Source organism: Oreochromis aureus, linkage group 3 (genome assembly GCF_013358895.1).
Source record: "Oreochromis aureus strain Israel breed Guangdong linkage group 3, ZZ_aureus, whole genome shotgun sequence".
Classification (NCBI taxonomy): Eukaryota; Metazoa; Chordata; class Actinopteri; order Cichliformes; family Cichlidae; genus Oreochromis; species Oreochromis aureus.
In genome coordinates, this window is record NC_052944.1 from 34,913,453 (window position 1) to 34,930,314 (window position 16,862).

The 16,862-nt window shown below is 39.6% G+C and overlaps 1 protein-coding gene and 1 long non-coding RNA gene across 2 annotated transcripts in view; one reads left to right on the plus strand and one right to left on the minus strand.

Moving 5' to 3' along the window:
• htr2cl1 (5-hydroxytryptamine (serotonin) receptor 2C, G protein-coupled-like 1) overlaps positions 1 to 16,862 on the minus strand; it is a 198,616-nt gene that overhangs the window by 98,354 nt on the left and 83,400 nt on the right. The window lies entirely within an intron of this gene.
• LOC120435394 lies at positions 8,001 to 11,383 on the plus strand. Its single transcript, XR_005609698.1, has 3 exons — positions 8,001 to 8,070; positions 8,807 to 8,885; positions 11,045 to 11,383. It is a non-coding gene; the product is annotated as an uncharacterized LOC120435394 (long non-coding RNA).

Below are 16,862 nucleotides of genomic sequence, written 5' to 3' on the forward strand. Positions count from 1 at the left end.
TTTCAGAAGCCATTTACAGCCATCCATTCTTCTTCAGTATGATAAACAGCCTCCACAGACTGAGATAATCCATCACCGTAAACATAAGCACTTCATTTGGCTTTGTCAGAGTGCTGCTTTTACTGTTACTTCATTACCCTTGGACTTGATGCTTTCTTTTGTATCTGCTTCGTATTTCACACATCGCCTTCTGCCAGTCATCTGACACTCGAAGAAAGAAACAGGAAGGTAAAAAACCCCGATGTTTCTTCACCAGTGTTGGGGAGTAATGGAATATCTCCCGTTATGCATTTAAAATACAAAATATGACTAACTATATTCTGTTACAGTTACCATTTAAAAAGGTGATAATTATAATGCAGTTACTTTGTTGAAATAAACGGATTACACGGCGGTGTTTTCCTGTTCCATATGTTAGCCTATCCCCTTTCTAATTTTGATAATTCCACGGATCGCCAGAAACACAAACAAAACACACAATAAGAAGCTCTAATGTAAGAGTGCTGTTAATGTTGGTGGCATCAGTTACACTATGGACCCAAAGCCAGCACAACAGAGCCAGCAGTGTGCGGGCAGGAATGCATTTCTTACTTGGAAATTCCGACACCACTTCATCTTTAAAGAAGAAAGGAATGGGCAAAATCTGACCGTGTGATGCAAACTCTGTTTGCCAGCAACCAAGCTGCTCCCAGCGTCAAAAGACTCCAACCTAAAGAAACATCAGGAAGTAAGTTCTTTCTAAAAAACTAACGCTAGCCTACTGCAACTACCTTGTTTTAGTTGCGGTAGCTACCTGGGTTATGTGCCACTTCAGTAGTAGTAATAAATCACACAGCAATAGGATATTGAAGATACTGAAGGCTACTCACCACCGAGCTAATATTGTTAGCTGCATACATACGGATATATAAAGAAACTGTATTTACAAATCACATTAAATTTATTATGAGTAATGTCAACACTGCATTGAGTAGAGGCTGTGATCAGCTGACCTTTGCCTTCGTTATTGTGAGATTCACTGCTCTTTGTGGGTTTAGCCAATTGAATTCAACAAGATAGAAGCAGAGGTTATTTGGCTGATTTCCAACCCCCTGACACCATAATGCTTCTATAAAAAGGTAGAATTCAGTGACTCTAATCACTGTTATTGGGTTTAATATAAACTGATATCTGCTGCCTGTGATATAATTTAACGTTTACTATGAACTGCACCAGTCCAACATAGTGCATTAGCATACATGCACCACGAACACATTCCACAAATATGGACAAAAGAGATGTGTTGAAAAGTGGCTGTGGGATAATTTGTTTCCTATTGTGTCTAAGAAAGTTAAGAGTTTATAATAAGCCAAAGTATTTGCATAATGGTTTGTATAATGCTACCACTGTCCATCCATCCATCTTCCTAACTACTTATAGGCTGAAGCCTATTTCAGCTGTATTACAGTGAAAAAACACACTGTACAGTTCCCCAGTCTGTCGCAGGGCTAACAGAAAGACAGACACCATTCACACTCATGTTCACACCTATTAACCCATCACGCATGTCTTTGGACTGTGGCAGGAAGCCGGAGTACCTGAAAATAACCCATGCATGCACAGTGAGAACATGCAAAGTGCACCGAGGAGGACTCCAGCAACCCAGGGAGTCCAGGGAGGACAACGCTATCCTCTCCATCAAGGTGTCATAGAGGTGCTTACTGAAAAGACAAGAATGTGACCCGTGTACCAAATTTTGAGCCAATCGATTCAAGGGGTTTTTTAATCTTCAAAACGAAATCACAAATGTCAGTCTTGTGGCGGTAAGAGATCAGAGGATCATCAGAGTCAGTGGATTTCAATCCTTTCAGGGACTGCTGTGCAGTCACAACAGATTTACCTCATTTGCATGTCTAATGCAAAAATATTAACAGCTTCAGAAACTTAATACAAAGAAATAAACCAACCAACCAACCCTAAGGCAGAGGTGCATTCATGTGTATCTCATGTAGCTGTGGCATTTATTGATCCCTCCTCCCGCTTCACTCTTTCTTCTCTCGTTTTGTTTTTACAGTTAATTGTGACAGCAACTCGAAAATCGAACAACAGAACCCAGCCACGATCCTCCTTGTCAGCTACCTTGGACCTGCGCTATTAATGCGAGAAGCCACCATCACAAGCAGCCAATATAAGAAGCGCAAAGGTCAAAGCCGCGGTGGCGGCGGCCAGTAGGGATGAAATATATTGCTCTGTCACTCTCTCATTTATGCGCAGTGCAGAAGTTCTCAGTATATATTTCCAAGTGAACCTTTAACCTCTGTGTGTCTGAGGAAATATAAACCCTACTTAACATTCAAACACTAACATGCCTAGGTGCAAGCTGACTTGCCTTTCCAAAAGCATATGAAAAAAAAGCACTACACGAACAATAAAGTTTGCTAATTTGCTAATTAGATCCCCTGTTACCACCAGGGTTGGCAAGGCTGTGCTTTTTGGGATCGGAGCGTGCCTCCAACTACTCAAAAAGCTCAGCTGAAACCACAATAAGCAACACTTTTTGCTCTCTAGGCAACAACAGCTTATCCTCAATCTTTAACAAAGCTGTTTCTGCTGTCAGAGTTGTTAAATAAGATCTCAAAAAAGCAGCACTTAAGCTCTGATGTAACAACAGCAAGGGTAGAAAGCTCTCAGTCCGTTAATTATCTTGCTTGATTTAATTTTGTTTCTGGAAATGATGGAGATGCAATTAGCTTGAAGTATCAGCTAAACACAAGCCACAGCGGATTAGATGGTTAGCTTAAAGCCACATCTGAATGCAGGCAAGCTCTCACTTTGTAGTTGGAAACCCTAACTGCAATGACAGGGTTAACAATGGTGGTGTATTCACGGGTGTTGTCCTTGTACAGTAGGGTGTTTTAATCTTGTTTTTTAGATTCTAAAGACTTACTGATGCAAAAGTTTTTCAGTGCATTTGTCTTTGTACCTTTGTTGTTTTTCTTTAGTGATGTAAGAGGCATGACGTGTGCTACGCTAACCAAGTAGTTCTTCATTTTAAATCGCATGCAACATCTGTGTGGGACATCTCTGCAAAGTAAGTCCCAGGGACACAACTACAAGTGCTAAGGCCACACAGCAATTTTAATGTTTGCAGAGGTAATACAGTACTGTGAAAAAGTCTCGAGCCACCCATCAATTCTTTGTATTTTGCTAGAAAAATGGGAAATAGGTACAGCAACTTATTGGAACATGTGCAGACATACATGGAAAGGCAGTATATAAGGAAAAACAGAGGTTGTACAATTCTACAGTACCAAGCTTGAAAGTCAATATTTGGTATGACCACGTTTATCCTTCAACACAGCCTGAACTCTCTCAGGGAAGCTTTCTTGTAGTTTCTTTAGGTAGTCTTTAGGAATAGCTCTCCAGGCTTCTTGAAGGACATTCAAAGCTCTTCTTTAAGATGATCCGACAACATCAATAATGTTGAGGTCAGGGCTCCGGGGAGGCCAATCCATGACTAGTAGTGCTCCAGTTTTGTTTTCCTGGTATGCTTTTGCTGCACTGGTGTGCGTTTGGGATCAATGTCATGCTTGAAAATGAATCTTACGCCAATCAGATGCTTTCAGATGACAAGGTTGACAAGATCTCCAACACCAAAGGGTGAAATAGAGGCCCAAACCATGAAGAGCCTCCATCGTGCTTTACAGATGGCTGTAGACACTCACTGTTGGGCTTCTTTCTGGTCTCCTGTGTATAAACGATATGGGAATCGGGAGCTGGGCTGGAGGTGGGTTGCAGAGCAGCTTGCACAAAAACTCTGATCAGGCTACAGCAACTTAATAACATGCTCTCTATATGCCAGCTGATGTGGGCTGGCACTGAAATCAAGTAACCCGCCCAGTATCTGGTTGAGCTTGACTGTGTGATCTGCTGCTGCTATGACTGATGTCACCATATTAGTGATTACTTCATATTTTCTGATCTGACAGATCAGTTTAAGCTCACAAGTAGAACAATTTGCTCTGATGGAAAGCAGAGGGTAGCATTGCTGTTTTTTTATTTAAGTAACTATATTCAAGGGTTTTTGTTATCCCTTTCCCTTCTAGTTTTTCCTGCTTTGTTTAATTTTTTCCTCCATTCACAGGCTGCCAAGTAAAACACCATCATTGTTTTTTCCAGCTCAGTTCTGCCAGTGCCGCGTTTTGTCCCTCGCATTTCTCATCCTGCTCCCTTTACTCCTCACCTTGCAGCAGCCTTCAACTACAATGGTAACATCAGCAATGCTGGAGTTACAGCAGATTTTTGTAGATATTAAACCATCCAAGCATCACAGGGGAATGTTTTTACATAATTACATCTCCCGGTAGCACCTCTGTGACAGCAGTGGCAATTTAATGAACGATATTGTCATGCTGTGCAGCGCGGAGCCACTTAAGTGTTAGTCATTCACCATAGGTGTAATAGAAATGTTCTTCTGACAAAGCCCTGGATACACACATTCCTCAGCTCACATTTATACAAACACAAAATATTGAAAGTGTGTTTGACGCTGTAGACGTGATGAAGGTTATCTTTTTGTTTGCATTTAATAATAATAAAAAAAAACAACAGGGAGAAAAGAGTGAGAGAGGCAGACTGCTATATGGCAGGAGAGATAGTAAAAGAGGAAGCCATAAAAGTGAAATATGAAATGGGGAGAAAGAAAGAGGACGAGCACGAGAATGCAGGTTGGTAGATTTTGTGATGATTAGCTGCGGCATCAAATGGCGACGAAGATAGATTGTAGCCAAGAGCAGACAGGCTTGAGGAGATGGAGAGAGTGAGAGGGTGGAAAACAGATGGGACCAACACACACACACACACACACACACACACACACACACACATAGAAACACATAGAAACACACATGCACATGCAGGCTTTACTACCCACGTATAGGAAATAGCTTTTCACTAATCATATACTCCAAAGGGAAAGCTTTCTCACACAGCTACAGTGTAAAGTAAATAGATACTCCATATGCAGTGCGACAAACACACACACAAACCATTCAAGTAGCTTTCTGCTGATTGCAGCAGCTCTTCAAGTACAATCTCAAATAAAAGGACAGAACATGAACACACACATTAAAGAAGACTGTAATGCAAGCTCTCTATGCACTCAGAGTATGCATTAGAGTTATCATAAAATATCTTGTTAAGAAACTCACATCCTCAAATCTCAAAAAGCAGAATGAATAACTTTAAACCAACAGACTCATTTCGAAACCTTGCATGTTGTAATTTACTTCAAATCAGAGGTTGTAGTAAACTCTCACCCAATCCATTGATCATGAACGCCACGAGCCATTTACACATTAAACACGATCGAAGCAGCTTTAAGGAGACGGCAACTGAGCAAAGCCACTCGAGTTTCACAATCACGTGAACAGAAGGCACTTTGATCCGTAGCAGGGGGCTTCATCAGTGACTGAGCTCGGCCTCGCAGTTAACGACCTGCCACTTCTTGTGCCAATGCGTGTGCAATTACAGTAACAGAGGGCTGGAAAGCTGCTTCTTTCTCATCTGATCTGAAAACAACCAATCTCTGATGAGATATCATGACTTGTCTGATTAAGATCCAGTTTGTCTTTATTGCCGCTGGGATACATAACACACACCATATGGACAAAAGTATTGGGCCACAGCTCCTAATCTTTCAATTTGGACGAACAGGCCGTGGTAACATGATGCCACTGATGCAACAAGTGAATTTGTTAAGTTTCTTCCCTCATGTATTCCACAATCAAGTGGTATCATTGCAAAGCAGAAGGATTTAGGAACCACAACAACTCAGCCACAAAATGGGAGATCACATAAGTGCGCATAAGATCGGGGTCGTTGAGAGAGTCCCTAAAAGTCGCCAGCACTCTGCTGACTCAGCTGTGGGTGTAAAGTGTATGTCATGGTCCCTCAGTTCTCCCTGGCTGACGTCAGCAGGTTTTATTTTCTCTCTTCGTCCCTGCTTCAGTTTCTAGATTGTTTGTCTGTGCTCCTCCTGGGCGGGACTCATTCCAGGTTACCGTCTTTGGCTTCACACACCTGAGGAAATCAACCACCTGTCTCTGATGATCAGCATCAGCCACCACTTCGCTGGATCATTGAATTACCTAGAAAGTGAAGCCCTGGCTCTGTTGCTTGTATTGTTGCTTGTGTGTTTCCCTGTGTGCAAACCTTCCCTGGATTCCTTCTCTGGATCGTGATGAGCCTGCCTGAGTTTTCAGAGAGTGTTTTGAGCTGAAGAGAGTTGGATCTTTTCGATGCCTGTTCCCTTGAACTACCAGAGCCCCATTTCCCCTTGCACTTTTGTATGTAGCACATTGTTAGTGAAGACTTTAAATAAACGCAATAGACTTTGATTCTTCCAAGTTTCTCGATCTTTTACAGTTGATCATATCATGATAAATATTTATATAATAAACATCCTGTGCAACAAATTTTTATTTTTTTTTCCATCAGAAACAGTAAGCTTCCAACAAAAAACAACAAAAAGCAAGTCCCTGAGACAGACGGTCATAGGAAACAGTACTTCCCCCCGTTCCTTTTTGCATATTTGTCATACTTCCATGTTTCTTTGACTTTTTCACATAGGGCTTGGTACATTTGGATATTATTATATTATTAGAAATATTAATATCTAAGGTTCATCCAGGTTGCACTATGTTCAGCCTATTTATACCTATCATTCATGCCCAGTTGTAATTTGTTCTAATTGTATAGTTTCTTAAGACTGTAACTTGTATTTTACTTACTTTCAAACTTCTCGTATTTATGTTCTCCTTCTGTATAAATATGACAATTTATATATTGTCTATTTAAAAATGTTTCGTTTTGTATGAAGAGCACAGAGTGAACCGCAGTCAAACTCCTTGTTTGTGTGAACAAACCTGGCCAAGTAAAGATGATTCTGATTATTCTGTATATTTGCATGTAAATTAACTTATTTGTAAAGGGCTCTGTCCACATTCCTCATCCTACCCTTACAATGTGACAATATGAGCCTAAATGTACATAAAAATTACAGTTAATAACTGTAAAATGGCAACGGTAAATTACCATTAAATCAAAAAGAGTAAGTGATTGTAATATGTACATTACATTTCTGTAAATTGAAAAATGGTGATTTGCTTTTATCTTTACACTGCTAATATGTTGAAAATATATTAACGTACTGTAATATGGCACATTGTCTTTGAAAACAACAGGAAAAATCTGTAACATTATTTACAATTAATCACCCTACAATTTACATAATAACTGTGTATGAATGACAATCTTTCCTGCTTTTTTTACTTGAATTTACGATTTACAACTGTATATTAATTACCTAAAACATACCGTACTTTTAATTTTAACAAAATGTCAAAACATTCTTAGAATTATTGTGAAAATTACCTGTGAATTTTTTTAATAATAACAAGCTCAGGCTGTTTGATAAAACAGTATATGTTAACAGTACATACAAACAATTACTAATAATAAAAAAAAATGTATATTTCTTTAAGTTCAAGAGTCTCACCAAGTATAACACAGCTATTTACAATGAAAAAAAAAAGATTTTGTGGCATAGGGAGGTTTAAATCATGGATTTACCACTGCTCAGTCCGTGTTCAATCTGTTTGAGTGTGATACCACCTGCTGAAGTTAAAATTAATTGATCAAAATGAAATACAAAAAAATAATGAAATAATGTTAATAAATTGGTGTAGTTTGCAAGGTCAAGAGCAGTCAACGAATGTATTGTAAAAGCTGTAACAATCAGTTTCCTTAAAGTCCATGCACGTTTTGGAGACAATGCATCGCGTGTCTAAACCGTCACATATATATATCTATTTAAATATAACTTAGACGAGGAGGGTACTATGTTGTCAGAAATAGCTGTCTGACTGTGAGGTACTGCAACAGCAGAGGGCACCAATACTCCTTGGAAGCGTGTAGTCCGCTAAACCAACGAAGAAGAAAATAGCGCCACTTCTAACAGTCCAGACTGACTCCTCTCAGCAAGGGAGTGCCAGCAGCACCCTTCACTGAACAACAACCTTCTCTTTCAATGTAAGTATATCATTAGACTTGAAACGTATATCAGCTGTAACCATAGTTCGCTTGGTCAGTTTTCTGGTTGCATTGAAAGCGTTCCTCTGTCGCAGGCTTTGCCTTCAGTCCTGTTTAGTTTTCTGGAAAGTTCATGCTAATGCAGCAGGTTGAAGATTTTAGCTAGCTTTACTTTGAAACAAACACCTGTTTAATTTAACAGGAGCAGCTAAAGACAGTGTTCCTTTTTGATTTATTTAGGGTTATGTATTTCATTGCAACCTGCTTCTGCCATCCTGACCGTTGTAGAGGAAATTTAAAAAAATATATGAGTTGGGTCAGTCATATACTCTGAATAAGTTCATTACACTTCTTAAAACTGAAACAACATTATCTGATGAGGGTATTTCCAAGCTTTGTGAGGCGGTCAAGGGATCCAGATATGTGTAACAGGTGAGCAATCAGCTGAGTCTTCATCAGATGTACTGTGTGACATTAGTGATGGTAAGATATTCAAAAGTAGTACTTTTTTTTTTTTTTTACCAAAATCCATTATGTTTCAAACTACTGCTATACCTAGATGCCCTTGAAGTTGTTAATCCTTTAGGTTATGGAAATAAATAGATAAAACTGTAGTTAAAGGAACCTTGTTTTGCATGCTGGAGATAATTTGGGCTCACATTGCACTGGTGGCTTCTGCTTTAGTCGTACACAACATTTCTGTAGATACTGTTTAATGACGCAATCTGTTTTTCAGGGTGGTGATCCAAATCAGCGTGGAGCAGAATGCACCATAGAGATGTACAACTCTCCTGTTGAACACCTCAAGACTGAAGGTACACCAGATATAGAAGGAGTAAAGTTTGAGTCAGTTTTCAAGTGTTTAAAATATCTTCACATCTGTCAGCCAGGTTTGCCATTTTGATTAGGACACAAGATTTTTATGGCATTTTGTCATATGATGTTGTGCTGTTTCTTAAATTTTTTGGTGAAAAAAAAGAATGGTTCACCCACTCCATTCTGAATCGGAGCATTAAACAGTTTAAATACTCTGACTCTGATACCTCTTCAAAGCCGTGTGAGGTCAGTCCTCAACAAATTCTCAGCACAAACAAAACTGGAACTTTTTAAGGCTGTTGCCTCTCATAATTGGTGACAGAGTGGAAGATGGAACAGATGGTTTTTACCCCACTGCATCCAGACTGCAAATGAATTGCGCATGTGCGAAGCCACTGCTGGCATGTGATGTGCAACAGCAGAAGAAAAGGACCTGTGAGGCTCAGTAACAGAGATTTTATTAGAAAACTACAGACATTTTGTGCCGAAAAATATACTTTTTTTCCCAATGCATCATGATAACTTCCTTTCAGTTCGTTTCTTTTCATCAACAAATAAAGGAGGTTACATATAAGCTACTTTTTTTATTGCTCAAAACTTGTCTGAACACAGGCTGCACTTGTTGGTCGACTGTGATGTATGTGGCTGACGAAAACAAATTGCTGTTATTTTTAGGTTGTACAATCCTGATCAAAAGTTTTAGACCATTTGAAAAATGGCAAAAAATCATCTTTTGCATGGTTGGATCTTAACAAGGTTCCAAGTAGAGCTTTAACATGCAACAAGAAGAAATAGGAGTAAGGCAAAACATTTTTTGAGCATGCAATTTATTAAAAACAACGCTTAAACTGAAACAGGCTGTTTTACAGCTGATCAAAAGTTTAGGACCACACCTCCCAAAAACATGGGTAAACCCCCAAAACAAAGTTCCAAACTTGAACTCAGTAATGAATAGGTTCGCTGTTATTGTTGATCACTTCATGCAAGCATTTCCATGAGGTGAGTGGGAACATTTCTCCAAGTGGTGAAGATGGCCACACGAAGGGTGTCTACTGTCTGGAACTGTTGTCCATTCTCAGTTGGATTTAGATCAGGGAAAGACGCAGGATGGTCCAAAAGAGTGATGTTATTCTCCTGGAAGAAGTCCTTTGTCCTGTGGGCATTGGGTACTGTAGCGTTGTCCTGTTGAAAAACCCAGTCGTTACCACACAGATGAGGGCCCTCAGCCATCAGGGATGCTCTCTGCATCATCTGGACATAGCCAGCAGCCTTTTGACACTCCTGCACCTCCTGAAGCTCCATCGTTCCACTGAAGGAAAAAGCATCTCCCCAACCATTGTGGCGCCCCCTCGTCTGTAGGGCGTAGAAAACATCTCAGGTGGGATCTGCTTGTCATGCCAGTAACGTTGGAAGCCATCAGGACCATCAAGGTTGCATTTTTTTACAGGAGAAAAAAAAAGGTTATATTTTTTTCTCATCAGATAATTTTTTTTGAAGCTCTTCACCACTAATGGCCTTAATTTGGGTTGAGGATTTTTTAGGTCTTCCACTTCACGCTTTTGTTCCATAACCCCCAGGATTATTTAACAAATGACCGTCTTAACTGCATCCCACCTCAGCAGCGATGGCGCGCTGTGAGCGACCCCACTTATGCAGTTCAACAAGCCAACCATGTTCAAAAAGGAATGTTTTTTTTGCTTTTGCCATCAGAACATCCTGACAGTCTGACTACCTGACAGAAAATGACAATGAATCCACAGTTTTGCACAGATTTGGCCTTTTAAAGGCATGTGGTCCTAAACATTTGATCAGCTGTAAAACAGCCTGTCCCAGTTTAAGTTTGTGAAATGTAAGTTAAATGTTTTGTCTCACTCCCATTTCTGCTTGTTGCATGTTGTTGGAACCTTGTTAAGATCCAACCATGCAAAAGATGATTTTTTTGCCATTTTTCAAGTGGTCTTAAACTTTTAATCGGGACTGTATTTAATAATCGATTAGTTTCTTCTGAATGGATTAAGAATGCTTTATGTCCGCATTGCAATGCATCACAATTGTAAATCATTATACGATTAATTGTGTCAGCTGTATTAGATGTAAGATTGTATATTTGCTTTTGAAATGGGCAGTTTGCTTTATTGTGCTTTGTATTTGCTTTCAGACTGCAAAGAAAGAACGCTAATGTACACCGAGCATCTGAAGAACAACATTCAAGTCCTCAAACACATTGGATCCAAAACCTGTTCCAGTTCCTCAGACACCATCAGAGACTGTTTTGAAAGCCCTCTACTATCAATCTGGATAAAAAGAAACTTTGCCAACCACTGCAAGTATCAAGTGTTTTAAATTTTGTTTGACTGTTTATTATGTACTTATTTGTTTTTGGTTGTATTAAGTTTGATATTAATTAGATCAGTGCCTTTTTAGTCATTAATTTGATTATTAAATATTAACTGTTTAGGGCAGCACGGTGGCACGGTGGTTAGCACTGTTGCTGCACAGCAAGAAGGTCAAGTTCAATGAGTTCAATTCCACCATCAGGCCGGGGTCTTTCTGTGTGGAGTTTGCATGTTCTCCCTGTGTTTGCGTGGGTTCCCTCCGGGTACTCCGGCTTCCTCCCACCGTCCAAAGACATGCAGTTTGTGGGGATAGGTTAAATGATTAATCCAAATTGCCCATAGGTGTAAATGTGAGTGCGAATGGTTGTCTGCCCCTGTGTGTTAGCCCTGTGACAGACTGGCGACTTGTCCAGGGTGTACCCCGCCTCTCGCCCTATGAAAGCTGGGATAGGCTCCAGCTCCCCCCACGACCCTGAGACAGGATAAGTGGAAGCGAATGGATGGATGGATATTAACTGTTTAATTTAATCATTGTCTCTACTGGTTTTTATTAATGTTTCTAGCAAATTATGACAAAAAGTCAAAGAATGTAAGTTTTATGCCAGTTAGCCCTATTATGTTTATTACCTGATTTGTTGCTTTTACATGAGTTACCATGAACAGGTTTATGATTCTTTATTGTGAATTTTACATTTATCAACAAAGTATACCGTTATATATTCTACATTATCACTGTATTTTCCACGGTGAAATTCTGGCAACCACAGCTGCCAGTAATTTACCGTAATATTCAACTTTTTAGGTATGATACCGTATTATTTTATACAGTTTCACTATATTTAACAAAGTAAGACTGTAATCAGGTTAACGGAATTTCTGTTGTTTTCACATGAATTTATGTTTAAATTCAGTCATTTACTGTAAAAAAAATAATAATTATTTACTGTGAAATTTAAGGTTACCAAAATAGGATACCGTTTTGTGTTCTACATTTACAATTTATTTTTCACAGTGAAATTCTGGCAACAACAGCTGCCAGTAATTCACCGTAAATTCTACAATATTTTTTTTACAGTGTACCTCATTAGTGTGATGGCTTGTTAGCTAGGTGTATTAGGGTATATTATTGCCTTTCTTACTGTTTTAAATTGCTGAAATTTCCCTGGTTTGCTTGATTTGTTGTGTTCTACTTGGTAATACATCTAGTAACATATAAGCAATCTGGTAAACAGACCCCTATTGTGAGAAATTTGAGGCCAGTACAATTAGGAGACCCACAATGCAGTGTTACCTCTATTACTACCAGTTATTATACAGTTTTTACATTTTAATTATCAATTAAATGATTAAATGATTCAACTTAATTAAAATAACTTACATTCTATTATTGTGCTTTATTTCTTCTTCTTGTGCATTAATATGGTTATATACATAAAAAATCCGTCACATTTACCATGAATCACGTTCTGTCTGTCACAAACTGTACATCTTGCACATCCATTAGATATGTTATAAAATGTACATATACATGGAAAACACTTATCTTAGTACAGAAAAGGTTTCTGTGTGATATTTCATGCACACACTGCTCATTTTGAACCAATTATTAAAGAGTTACATGGAACAGGAAGTCAGCACAGATCGAAATTAGCATTTTTATAATCAAACAAACCTCTGTTACTGTTCCCTCAGGGCTCAGTATCATGCACAGTATAATACACAGTGACCCCGGTGTTGCTTCAAGGATGTTTATGGAGGCTGGAAACTCAACATCTACGAATTAAAGGAATATTCAATCAGTCGCGATCAGACTGTCAGATACTTGATTTGCAAATGTTTGAGGTGCATTTTTTCAGGGTTTAGCAATAATTAAAAGCTGCTAGAGGAATCAAATGGTAGTCCATGGTCAGTGAAAAACATCTAAAAACATTCATACATCTTAAATCACTTATGCAGCATCAGTCATTTCTCCAGCATGTATCTGTACACTGATCAAAAGCATGCTTTGCCCCTGTTTCTGCTCCACTCTAATGTCCTTTTGGAAAGGACTTACTCAATAGCATTGAGTAAGTGCCTGAATTTGCGTACCCAGTTTGGATGTTATCTTTCAGTTGAATGGTCATATCACTTGTTGGGCAGTCACCAGTAGTCACCCAGCTCTATCTTCTCACCAACTTAGCCCCAAGTGACACAGGCCTAGAGATCAGTTGGCAACCACCAGTTCTCCTCAACTGGTTGTGAGGCTGCTCCTCACTGTGAATTCAATTGCTAAAGCCCCATTCACCCTAGACAATGACCTCGTGGTAACCACTGGTCGCTAGGGAAAGAGCAAACTAAGGCTTCACTCACAAAGGCCTACAATATGGCCGGTTAGCCTCAAGCAACTTGTTTTGCTTTTGTGTGGCAAAAATGTTTATTCCCCAAATAGTTGTACAGCAGTTGCAGGAGGTAAAACTGGTTGCAAAGGGTTAAACGGCAGGTTACACACAAAAAACCTCATTGTGACAACTATGAAACAGTCACCTACCAGGTTTGGAGGGTGGTTACTTTCTCACATAGGGCCATGTAGGTTTGAGTAGCTTTTATTCCCTTAATAAATAAAATCATCATTTAAAAACGGCATTTCTGTTTACTCAAGTTATCTTTGTCTAGTATTAAAATCAGTTTGATGACCTGAAACATTTAAGTTGACAAATACAAAAAACCCTAAGAAATCAGGAAGGGGGCAATACACCACTGTATATAAGAGATGGTCAAGCTGTGTACATTCATTAGAATTAGAATTTAAGTTGGAAATCCATATTCCCAATAGTAATATTATTTCATCGTTATATGAATATGCCATGAGATTCAAATACCTTAGCAAAACCACCAAAACACAGCTAGTATAAAAACATCCTCCAAAGAGCTACTTTTTACCTTTATATGTATTTTGAGTACATTTTCACATTTCTGGCTTTACTAGAGTATTTTTAACACAAGTGTCTGTACCGTAAGTGATGAATGTGTGTACTTTGTCCACCTCTGCTAATAACAGCTGGTCACGGCCTCTGTAAAAACACTGTAGTCACTGCCTTCACATCATTCTCAGAGCTGAGAACACACAGCCTTAATATCAGGGTGTCTGCCTGATAAAATATAGGTTATAGAAAAATCATTCGTTGTTTTTACTGTAGGCTAATTTGATCCATGTCATACATACACAAATGCATGTGAATGTTTAGGATTTCACACAAACACACACAGATGCTTCTTTGTTGAGGGTTTGATAGGAATGCAGGAAAAGGAAGACAGACAGTCCACATCAGCTTAGTATTTCTCCCCGTCTTTGTCATAGTCTTTCTTTTCTTTCTGTGTCTCTACCCTCAAACCATCTCTCCCTGCAAGTCCATTATTTCTCCATTAAAATGCAGGATGACCCGTGTAATTGTCTCCTATGACTGGATCCTAATGAAAAAACACATTGCATTAGTGACGAGACGTAGCGCGTGCAAGCCGCAGGGCCTTGACCAAAGCAGATAATATTCGCTGGGAGACCTGCCTGTTGCACGCTTTTAACCAGCATCAGTGTGTGCATGCGTGTCAGTCTGCGAATGCCTTGACCAATGCAGATAATATTGTCTGAGACCCTCATTCTCCTCTTTTAACCTGGACGTCATTGTGTTTGTGTGCATGAGAGAAACCGTCTTCACAGGCATGCATAAATATGAAATCCCCAGTGTGTGCGCGCTGGTGAAAAGTGCAGTCAAGCATGGTGCATATGTATGCGTATATGTGCATATACATCAGGCAGCAGATAGCAGCAGGTAGAACTATTGGGTGTAAAAATAAATGGGCAGGAGGCATCAAGGGATGACTTAAAAATCTACATTTACATTGGCCCCACAGTCCTGCTCAGACTTTAGGATGCAGAGGAAAAGAGCATACGTGACAGGAATAGGCTCAACACTTTCATCGCAGGTTTGTCACGATGATGTTGCATTAATTTTACAGCACAAGATGGAATTCTATATGCAGTTTTATTAGTGCTTCATTCTTTTCACCAAATGAGCTCCAGCAGACTCGAGAAATGTGTCAAAACGATGCATGCAGATTGTTAGTAACACACACACAAAAAGAGACATGCCTCATGTGTGGGGGCTTTTTCTTAGGCGACTGAGTTCGACATTGGGGGGGGGGCATGCACGTTGCAATTCTGTGACAAAAACAGAGGTTTAAGCACAATGCACAATAATCTGTTAGCTAAGCCTCTGCAGCAAGGGCCAGTTTTTCAGAGCCGCCCATGCAGCATGTAATGATATCTGGTTCAACTAACGACTAATGTATGCATCAAATTGTTGCATACATTGATAAATGATACATTTTTATATTTCGAGTGTTAATTTTAAGGAGGATGACTGGGCCAGGCACCCTCGTGGGTTGTTCTAGCTCTGCAGTTGGTCAGTATCTATCAAAAGTGGTCCAAGGAAGGAACCCTGGTAAACCAGTGACAGGGCCATGGTGGTGTGATCCAACAGATGAGCTACTGTAGCTCAATTTGCTAAAAAAATTCATGTTGGTTTTGATAGAAAGCTGCAAGAATACACAGAGCATCACAGTCTATTGATTATGGGGCTGCACAGCCACAGACCAGTCAGGATGCCCATGCTGACCCCTGTCCATGGCCAAAAGCTCCAACAATGGCAATGGTGAGTATCAGAACTAGCTCACACAAAAATGGAAGAAGATGGCTTGATGATTCATGTTTTTACATCACGTGGATAGCCGTGTGTGTGTGTACGTCACTTACCCGCGGAACACCTTCAGGGGTCTAGTGGAGTCTGTACCTCAACAGGTCAGGGCTCCAAAGGGGGAGCAACCCAACATACGCAGGCCATCATAATGTTGCCTCTGATAGGTGTGTCTCCACTAATTAGCGAATTTACCTCTGCACGCTGAGTTAAAGAGTAAAAGGAATGAAAGTGACAGAGATGGATATTACATAAAGGTTATGCAAGAGATAGAGACATTAATCTTGATGAAGAGACTGAACTTAATGACTTGAGTTAGTTATTTGTTCATAAGTTCACTCAACTTGAACTTGTGGGTTTTTCATTTTTCTTTCACTACAGCGTTAATTTATTCATTTTTATCTTGGCCTCTCAACTTCATTTCCCTGCTTTGTTCTCTTAGGGGAGCAAAGGAATTCCCTCTTCTCGCCTTTTCTTCTTCAGCTACTGCTTCCAGCTTAAAGTATTCTTTTATGGTTGCATAATTTATATGTGTCTTTTATAGTGCCCGTCCATTGATCCCTCCTCTCTAATCTTCGTTTTCTGACCTTTCTTTGGTCTGTCCTCATCGAAGCTTTTAAAACAGTTTAAAGGTACTCTTTTAATTTTTCCCATCTCCACCTTTTTTCTACTCTTCTAACTTCCCGTATCTTTGTCTTCCATCCCTTAATCCCTTCATTATTTGTCCCTTTCGCTTACATTTGACACCTCTAAATTCTCAACCTTCTTCTCCTCCTTATGTTTCCCATTTCTAATTTCTGGAACTCCATTTCTGTGGCATAAATCTCTTGCAGCCCTTAAATCTCGCTCTGCCCCCATCTCCCTGTGTTTGGTCTGTTCGCTCTGTATCTTCCTGAAGGTCCCCATATTT